The sequence below is a fragment of the Podarcis vaucheri genome (genome assembly GCF_965113315.1).
Source record: "Podarcis vaucheri genome assembly, chromosome: 12".
Taxonomy (NCBI): Eukaryota; Metazoa; Chordata; class Lepidosauria; order Squamata; family Lacertidae; genus Podarcis; species Podarcis vaucheri.
Window position 1 is genome coordinate 6400540 of NC_138750.1, and position 9677 is coordinate 6410216.

The window sequence follows — 9677 nt, forward strand, 5'->3', positions numbered from 1 at the left end:
AAACAGGATGTGACAAAACCATAGAGGATAAGTCTATAAGCCATGATGGCTACACTTCTGATGGCGCATGGCAGGGTGAGAACCACACCATTGACCATGGGCAAATCGACCACTCCCAGAGCTGCTCATCATCAGCACATTGATAGTATGGAAGAAAATCATGATGGATTACTACTACCACTACTACTACTACTGTTAAATTTCTATACCACTCTTCATCCAAGCATCACAGGGCGGTTTACAATATAGCATAGGCCAAAGGCAGACTTTTGGGGGGTGGTACTATGGGTTACTTATTGAACACTCACTGGACACTCCCAGAAATTATGGCTGACAGACTGTATAGCTAGTCTAAACTAGAAGTCCACTGAGAGAAGACAGCTTCCTTCCTACCATGAAACCTAAAGTATTTATAAACATTTGGGGGTGGGGTGGGAGAGAGGGATACTCCATTTGTTTATTTTCTGCAAATGCTCCCTGTTCTTACTCATGCTTTGTGAACCAGAGTGCGTATGAAGTTCTCTTGAGTGGCCTTTGTGATAATCTCTGGCACAGGATTTGTCTTTTTGCACGAATGCTGTGTTTCTGCTTCATGGAATCTCTCTCTTTCTCACCGGATAACTAACTGCTTCAGTGTCCTTGATGACTCTGCCAAACTATTCAGCTCCCCCTTTTTCGGAATCGGAGAGGGACGCTGCTTTCTTTCAGCCTATCTCAGTATGCAGAGTCATGCAGCTGAGGAGGGAAGGATCTCAGCAAGCATTAAATATGCTTCTGGCTCTGGGATGTGCTGGTGTGCGCGCCTTATAGTCCTTATATTGCTGCCCCAATAGTTTGCCAGATCTAACTGGGGAGGTTTCGGGAGCATCTGGAATGAAGTCTGTGTGTGGTGGTTTGGCAGTTGTCTTGACTTTAAATCAAAAACATCCTTCTGAGCAGTACAGATAATTGTGGATGCCTCCTAGTCAGCCACTCTCATGGGGCTGTTGAAACCATTGTGAAACCAACATGAGATCCACATGAGAGGGCATCCATTCCCCCTGTGACATTCCACTCCGTGCTTCACCTTTGCGCAAACAGAGATTGTGGTGCACATACGTGCAGGATTTCATGACGGGAGCCGTCACATGGTCTGCTGGGAGTCGATGTCTCTGTTCAATAACCAGGTTCCTGGTCTGAGAATTGGAGAATTTGCTTTTCCTGGATGGGTTTGCTTTTCTGGAGGATGCTTTTGGATCCTTCATGTCACTGGAGGCTCAAGTAGCCACAATATTTTTACTGGGCAGGGATAGATAACAAGAAGAAGAAGAAGAAGAAGAAGAAGAAGAAGAAGAAGAAGAAGAAGAAGAAGAAGAGGAGGAGGAGTTTGGATTTGATATCCCGCCTTTCACTCCCCTTCAGGAGTCTCAAAGCGGCTAACATTCTCCTTTCCCTTCCTCCCCCACAACAAACACTCTGTGCGGTGAGTGGGGCTGAGAGACTTCAGAGAAGTGTGACTGGCCCAAGGTCACCCAGCAGCTGCATGTGGAGGAGCGGAGACACGAACCCAGTTCCCCAGATTACGAGACTACCGCTCTTAACCACTACACCACACTGGCTCTCAACTTGGCCACTTTTAGTTGTGCATTAGTTATCTCATGACTGGATCACTGCACCGTTATCTGTTTGGGGCTGCCCTTGAGCTGATGCAGAATGTGGCAAACCTGGCCATGCACGTATGACATCTGTGCTGAAAGAAACACACTGGTGCCTATTAGCTACCCAGCCATGTACAAGGTCTTAACATATAATACCCTGAGCAACTCAGAACCAGTGCACTTGAAGGACTAGGCTGCCTTGTGGAGGCCTGCGAGCTCACAGAGATCTTTGGGGGAGGCTTATTAGCTCTGTGGCAACCTGGAGATAGTAATCTGGTGGCAACATGCTAGCATATTTACCAGTGGCTGCAGTGCCTCAGGTGTGGAGCTTTCTTTTGCAGAGCTCTAGGATGGGCAGTTAGAGGATGGACCTGGGTGACTTCATTGCATTAGTTAGGAATTAGGCTGGGAGAAAGGCACCTGTGAATTCAGCAGAGCCAGCGTGGTGTAGTGGTTAAGAACGGTGGACTCATAATCTTTGAAGTCTCTTAGCCCCACTCACCTCACAGAGTGTTTGTTGTGGGGGAGGAAGGGAAAGGAGAATGTGAGCCGCTTTGAGACTCCTTCGGGCAGTGATAAAGCGGGATATCAAATCCAAACTCCTCCTCCTCCTCTTCTTCTTCACGTCTCTTTGAAAAATGAACGAGAGTCACTTCTATTGCAGACACTACAGCAACCCAGTTTCAATTTCCTAAACACTAGCCTAGTTCATATTCTTAGACAAAATTGAGATTTCTACAATTAGGCATACTTAATGGTGTGGCATGCCTGAGCTCTTAGGAAACAGGTGTGTGTGAAGGGGAAGACAACAGTTGGAGGGGAGAAATGAAGGCTGAGAGAGTGAGAGCATCTCACTTTTTCAGTCATACCTTGCCTCTTATCACCCAGCTGTGCTCGGGTTAAATGCCCAGGTTTTTTGTTGTTGTTTTTTGGTGGGGGGAACATTTGCAGGGGAGAATCTGCAGGTAGGACAGGGGCCCACTCTTTTCAGCTCTCTTGCTTATACTCCTCCTGAACATTTTTCCTCAACCAGATTCCAAGATTAGAAATAACTACTTCTGAGGAAGGATTAAGAAAATGCCCCCGTCCCTACATTACCTCAGTAAACCTGAGTTTTGTAGCATGTGGGTGTTTTAAATGTGCTGAGATAATGTATAATTCCATGCCCAAACTTTAATTTCCATACATGGCTCCTGTTGCTGCTTCATTTTACCCCCGCTCCAATCCTTTCCATTAAATCACTGTGAATGTGGAACTAGAAAGTAAAACTTCCTAAGAAATACAGTGGGCTTGAGTGCTTATTTCACAATAAATTGGTTAGTCTTTAAGATGCCATAGGACTCTAAGAAAGACCCACACACATATGCTGCCCCCCACTCTCACCACAAATCTTAGCAGTGTTTGGGGCAAATCAGCTACCTCACCTAGGCAATACTGGCAGTGCTCACACTCTATACTAGATCAGACATGACTGGGGTAAGCTTAGACACATAAGGCATTGTTGGGTGTTAATTGAGCTCAATAGGGCTTGAGCCACTACCTGCTTAGAGTTGGCCCCTTCAAATCAAGAAACCAGTAGTATTTGTCTAGAAAAAGAGGTGCTGGAACTCACCATGAACACCTCCCTTGTTCTCTTATAATGGCAATGGCACCCACCTGCGAGGTGATGGAACTCAGTTCTGGTGAGTTCTGGCTGGGAAAAAAGCCCTGAGAAAGACAAACGGTTAAAAGAGAATCTAGCATGTCCTTGTAGGCACATTTCAAGATCCTACTGGAGGCAAGGTCTACCAGAGGTCCAGAAACCTCTACAGGGAACAGGAGGAACAGCCCAAGGGTGAGAGGCTGTATCCAAGAAACCTCCAAAAGCAAGCAGAACAATTTGCAATATTAAGCAAGCCCTAAAGTCTAACAATGCCCATTTGTACTCCAAAGTAGAAATGAATTCATTGTGTTGTGAAAACTTTGGTCAGCTTGGCATTGCAGTAGGACAAACCAAGCAACTATGCTGTTAAATGATTAACAGACTGCTTGGAAACAAATTTTAGGCTCACCATGTCAAACATATGGTATCTTTCTTGGGGGCCATAGAACTCTAAGGGTGGCTAGTTAGTTGGCCACATCCCAGAACAAAGAAACACATCCTCCCCGTCTCCCCACCTTACCCTTTCCTTCCTTTCCCCCTGCTCTGCTTCCTGCTCAGCCCTCAGATCCTCACTCTCTGGAGTATATACTTTTAGGAGAAATTTCCTTGCACCTGCTTAAGACGTGATGTAACTGTAGTAATAATTCACCCAAGGCAAATATTGGCTGAAAATTTACTGTTCTTTCCTCGCTTCTATTTAACATTTAGAAGCTGTACTTTGGGGCCTGATCCAGAACTCCACACAGTACCTTAGCTTTAAAACCGCAAAATAGTTTCTAATATACCTGGACATTCACTTTCTTCTCTTTTGCCCATAACTGACTGAGGGAAGGGGGTGATAACCAGATCGCATACAAAAGGAACTAGAAGGTGAGTCTGGTTGATTATGGTGGAGGGAGAGTCGGCCTTGGATTGTGGAGGCCTGGTCTCTCAAGCCCCTGCCCTTTTCTAGGCTCCCACAGTAACTTAGATCTGAGAATGACCCAGGAAAAATTAAAACACATTTGGTACACTGATTTCAAAGTACACAACTAGAGATGGAAAAGCAGAACCTGAGCACAAAACACCCTCCAGTAACTGCCATTCAGATACTCCACCGGGGCTCTTTCCAATTTGCTCTTTCCAATCAGGGGGGCTAATTTTCAGTCAGGACGCTGCTCATTTGGAGGATCCCCCACAACCTAAATAGCTTTGTCAACCCCTCCGGCAGCTACAAGTCACCATAGGTGCAGACGGTATTGGATCAAGCAGCCGCTATACCATTATAAAATGCACATGCAGAAAGGCTCATTGTCTTGCATATTTTAGGGCATAAAAACCACTTTTCAATGCAAAGTTTCCTAGTACCGGTAATTTGTAGTTCTTGGTAGACTGCACTAGAATGAGGATTTGCTTTTAGCGCTCATTCACTCAATGGTTAAGTTCTTGTATAATTTTCAGTTTTTCTTGAAACACTTTTTTTCTCAAGACATGTTGCTTTTTCACAAGTTTTGAGGAACCCCAAACAGTAGCCGAGGTTATTTGAGATGTTATGTTTAATTGAAGGGAAAGGGAAGAAAATACTGTGACTCCTCAGCCGTTTTTCCAGTTTGTTTGGCCTGTAACAAGATATGACTGAAGCTCCAAGTGTTCGCTTGACTGTCTACTTTACAGATGCTTCAAATAATCACCAGCTCTTTTTTAAAAAACCAAAACCACTGTCCAGTTTATGCGAAAATGTTCAGCAGTATTGAGGTGGGGGAAATCCATCTCTTTACTGCTTGCCAAGCATGAAGCTGCCCCCACTTGTTTCTTAGCCATCACGTGGCCAAATCTGACACCATCCTTGCCTGAAAGGGAGTGCCCATGTGACTAATTTAGTAAGAAGAAGAATTAATAAGCAGCCAGGAGGGGAAAAGGATGAACATGTGCTTTTTCAGAAGAAATTTGCAGTCCATCCAAATCTCTATCTCCAACATAAAAATCAAAACTGGCAGATATTCAGCAGAACCTACATAAATGTAGACAACACTCATCACTTTATGTAATGGATTCTGCTGGGAAAGGATCCTGTGAGCTCTAATGCTCTCTCTCTGTGTGTGCAATCTTCTTCCTAGCCTCATCTTTCAGTTTATTGGATAAAGATCTGTCTGAGCAAATGTTTTCAAGGCCATTGGGCCACATGCATACCTTTCCAATGCACGTTGCCTCCGGCTCGCTGATCAATGACTTCCTGCGTGGATCCTGGAATGCTGTGGGAAGCGGCATATACAATTCCCTGCACTCATTTAGCTGCTGTTCTGTCAAAAGATAAAGATGTCCTGGCCTGGATTCAGCTTAGAAGGCATATGAAGTATATCAGCAGAGGCTGGATGGAGCAGAATAAACTGATGGCCAGTCCGGATATTGCTTCTATTTCTGGGACGTGGTTGCTTTCAAAGCCAATGCACACTGATTTATCTAAAAGCCCAGGTGCATAGGAATACAATATGCATTATCGCTGTGAAAAAGCAAAAACAAAAAGCCTCCCCTCATTTTTGAAACCAACCGGTGCAATAAAGATAAAATGATAGTTGCCCCTCTCCAGTTTTAGGGAGTGATTGTGCAAGGAGTCCCCTTTAGCAGTCTTGGATGGAGAGTAGAGAGCAGGGCTTGTAAAAGGGAACATGCCAGGGTCCTTAATGTCTTGATCCAGCTCTGCACAGTTTTGGCCCTGTCAGAAGCAGCAAGCTCTTGCCTCTGGTGTAGGTGGAATGAAGCTGAACTAAGCCTTGGGCTGAGAGTCCTTGTTGCAGAAATGAAGACACTTTCACTGGCTCCCTAAACTGGGCCGGGCCTCACCCTTCACTAGATGTGGCCACGATTACAATTGGAGTTCCAGCAAAGTGTTGCTTCCCTGCCCTCCTGGGGAGTTGTCAGCCAGTCATTCTGACTCTAGGCAGTGTCTCATATTAGTCCTACTCATGTAGCCATGGAAGTGGTTGTGGTTGCATAACTTTGTAGGGCGGGAATAGTTAGGCATTAGATTAAAGGCAGAATTGGACATTCATTGGTTTTATATGAGTACTGCATGATTTTGTGCCCTGTAATAGTTCTCCTTGCAGGACTGGTAATGTGTGAGCATTTTTATTATTTAATGCTGTATTGTTTTTAACATTTGATTGGGAGCCACCCACAGTGGCTGGGGAAAACTCAGCCAGATGGGGGGGTATAAATAAATTGTTGTTGTTGTTGTTGTTGTTGTTGTTGTTGTTAAGCACTCCAATGTGAGAAAGTCCGCAGCAGGGGTTGCTTGTGTGGGACTTGTGGGGGGGGGGTGTCTTCCAGTGGTCCCCACAAAGCCTCTGAGCACCTCATTTCCTGCTCCCTTGGTCGCAAGGTGGTGTGCATGGAATGAGTGGCACTTATTCCAATTTCTACTGGATAAAACATTTATCCAGATCCTTTTGGGACATTAGGTAGTGTGCGCTGTCTTTCTTCTTGAGGGGGGAGGGACAAGACCAGCGATAAGAAGGGGTGGTACCCATGGGAAACCCCCTCAAAACTCCAAATGTACCCACAGGCTTAAATGCACTGCTGGCTCCTGGAGTTGCAGTCCACTAGCTATGTGGGGAAGTCCCTCTTGATGAGAAATGGCCACACACCTTCCACTGAAATGCCCTAGGTGCTTCCCAGGTGCCGACACCTCCAAAGTGCTGTGGTTCAGCACCACTGTGCTCTTTGCAGAAGAAAGCCTGGAGGCCCCGGAGAGGAATAGGCTGGTGGATCGCATGATGTGAGAGCGGCAGGAGATTTCATGGCATTGGGAGTCATTGCAGCACAACTGATGCAGAAGAAATGCACCTTGCTGGGAGCATGAAGGGGGGTGGGGGCGGAGTGGGGAGAAAGCAGGGACGCATGGGGTCCCCTTCATAGCCACAGAACCATGAGCAGGAACAGGATAAAATAGGTATAAAATTTTTGTTCCTTTCATATTTAAATGAGAACTACATTATTCTGTGGGAGAGATATCCCAGATATGTAGATGCCCCTTTCCTCCATCCTGCAAACATATATTCACACATTCTTTTCTTTATGTTATTCCGTTATCTGGGAGAGGCAACATGCTATCAGGCTCAATTAGCAGTTGCCAATTTGTCAGCCCAAGATTAATTGTATTGCTACTGTTGCTTCCTAAAATACAGGCCTGGAATGGGAAAAATGCTGAGCTGAATGAAGCCGTAGCTGTGAGAATGGCGCCTTCCTAATTAAACAATGGGGAAATGCCCCCATCAGAGATGCATCGCAGAATGGGAGAAAATGAGAACATGTGAGTTCCCGTCAGCTGTCAAAGATCCCGCTTAGAAAACAACCGGTATATTTATGCTTGGGAACCACACATCCATTTAACTCTTTATTAAGTACTCAGCTTAAAATGCCCTGTATTATCTTGAACACACTCTAGAAATTTGGCAGGGTTACCCATCAATATTATTGGAGCCTCTTTGGTTACAGTACTTCAAAAATAAAGCAGCCTGACTTGCTCTGATAGGCAGAAATTGGGGCAACACAACTGCACTATTAAAGGCCCCTCATTAGCCTCTGGCTGACCTTGACAATTTTGTGTCTCTCCAAGTCTTCCACCAATTGCCTTCATGGGGAGCTTCTTCATTCTCCCAAGACACAAGGGTGGACTGTGCGGCTCACTCCTTTTTTACCCCTCCTTTCATAGGCACATGCCATTCTTGTGTGCAGAGTCATACACCCAGTGAGAGGGGATCCACTGAAAAATACACACATTAACAATAATTACTTTTCATTTGCTTTGCTTTCCCTGCTTTTAAGGCCACCAGTTTTATAATTGGCTGGTTGCTTTCGGGAAAAAAGAGAATCTGAGTGTGTCAAAACTGCTGTTGTTTTATTTGCAAGAGGCTCAGTAATACAATGTGTAGTGACAATATGCCTCTTGCAAATAAAACAACAGCCTTTTCTCACTTCCATATGCACAGGGAGGACTTCTGCATTTTCCTTGCAGGTACGTAGCACAGTTGCCTCAGATGATGTGGGAAAAGAGGAGGCCAGCAGGTAAAGGTAAGATGCATAATTGCAGAGAGTGGGTGAACTGCCGAGTGAATGTGGAAAACATTTCCCCTTGCCTGGACCAAAAAGGTAGCAGGACAAATGCTGTGCGGATTTCCTTTTTCCTTGCTGCCTCAGATGATAGCCAGCTACAGCCACGTGTCACCTAAATGTGCTGCAGGCTTGTATGTGGGAAAATGATTGCTTGTACATGAAAGCATGAGCAAAGTTCTTATTGTTGCAGGGTGATTTCATAGCTAGAAGCATCCTTGGAGCATGAACAGCGCGTGAACAGCTCGTGCTGTCCCATATGATTGGCTAACGTAGCATGGCCTGATGCTCGAACGGTCTAGTGCGAAGGTCTTTATCTGCTGGCTAGAAACAAATTGCTTGGCTTGTATTTTGTATCTTTCTGATTTCACACAATAAAAGCTGTGCTGCAATAGCCCTAGGGAGCAGCCATATTTCGGAACCTATCATGGTGTGAGACTGATTTTTCTTTGGATGCCGAGCTGCAACTCGACAATTGGTGCCCCGTGTGACTGCCTTCGGACTTCACGTTGTTTTTCATTATTCAGCACTCACCAACACGTCGTTCATCCACGTAGTGGATCCCTGGTGAGTGCTCCCGTGTGATTTCTTTTGGATTTCATGCTGTTAAACAACGTTCAGCCTCACCTCGCCTGGCAAGGGCTGCAGACGCGTCGTTCATCCACGTAGTGGATCCCTGGTGAGAGCTCCCGTGTGAATGTGATTCTGGACTACGTTACGGACCTATCAGCACTTACTTCCGCCCGGACAGGGCAAAAAGGCGCCTCCCTCATCCTTCTAAGGATCCCTCCGGTAAGTGCTCCCTGCTCTTTTTGCAACTCTTGCAATCATGGGAAAGTCTCTCTCTGCACCACAGAAAAAATTTTATAAAGACCTTAAATTCCTTTTGGCCAGTAACAACCTTGCTGTTCGGAAAGCTGACCTTAAGTCCCTTATAAAAGCCCTGGACACTCACTGCCCCTGGTTCCCCCAGGACGGAAATTGGGAGTTAGACGATTGGAAAAAAATTGGACACTTCTTTCAAAATCATCCTCAGATTGATGTCAAGGTTTTGCATGCCTGGAGTAACGTCTACAAAGCTATGTCGTGTTTAACTCCTTCAAACATTCTTCTGGCTGCTGCCACAACTTCTTTGCCCGCCCTCCCCGCTCCTGCTTTGCCTGCCTCAAACCTACCTCCTAAACCGCCGGACATTTTCCCTTCGGCTCCTCCTGTCACTCCCCTGCATTCTTCAAATTCTGCAGCACCCCCCGCTCTTCTACCTCCTCCACCCAAGGCATTTGGCACCGCTCCTACAATTCCTCTTCAAA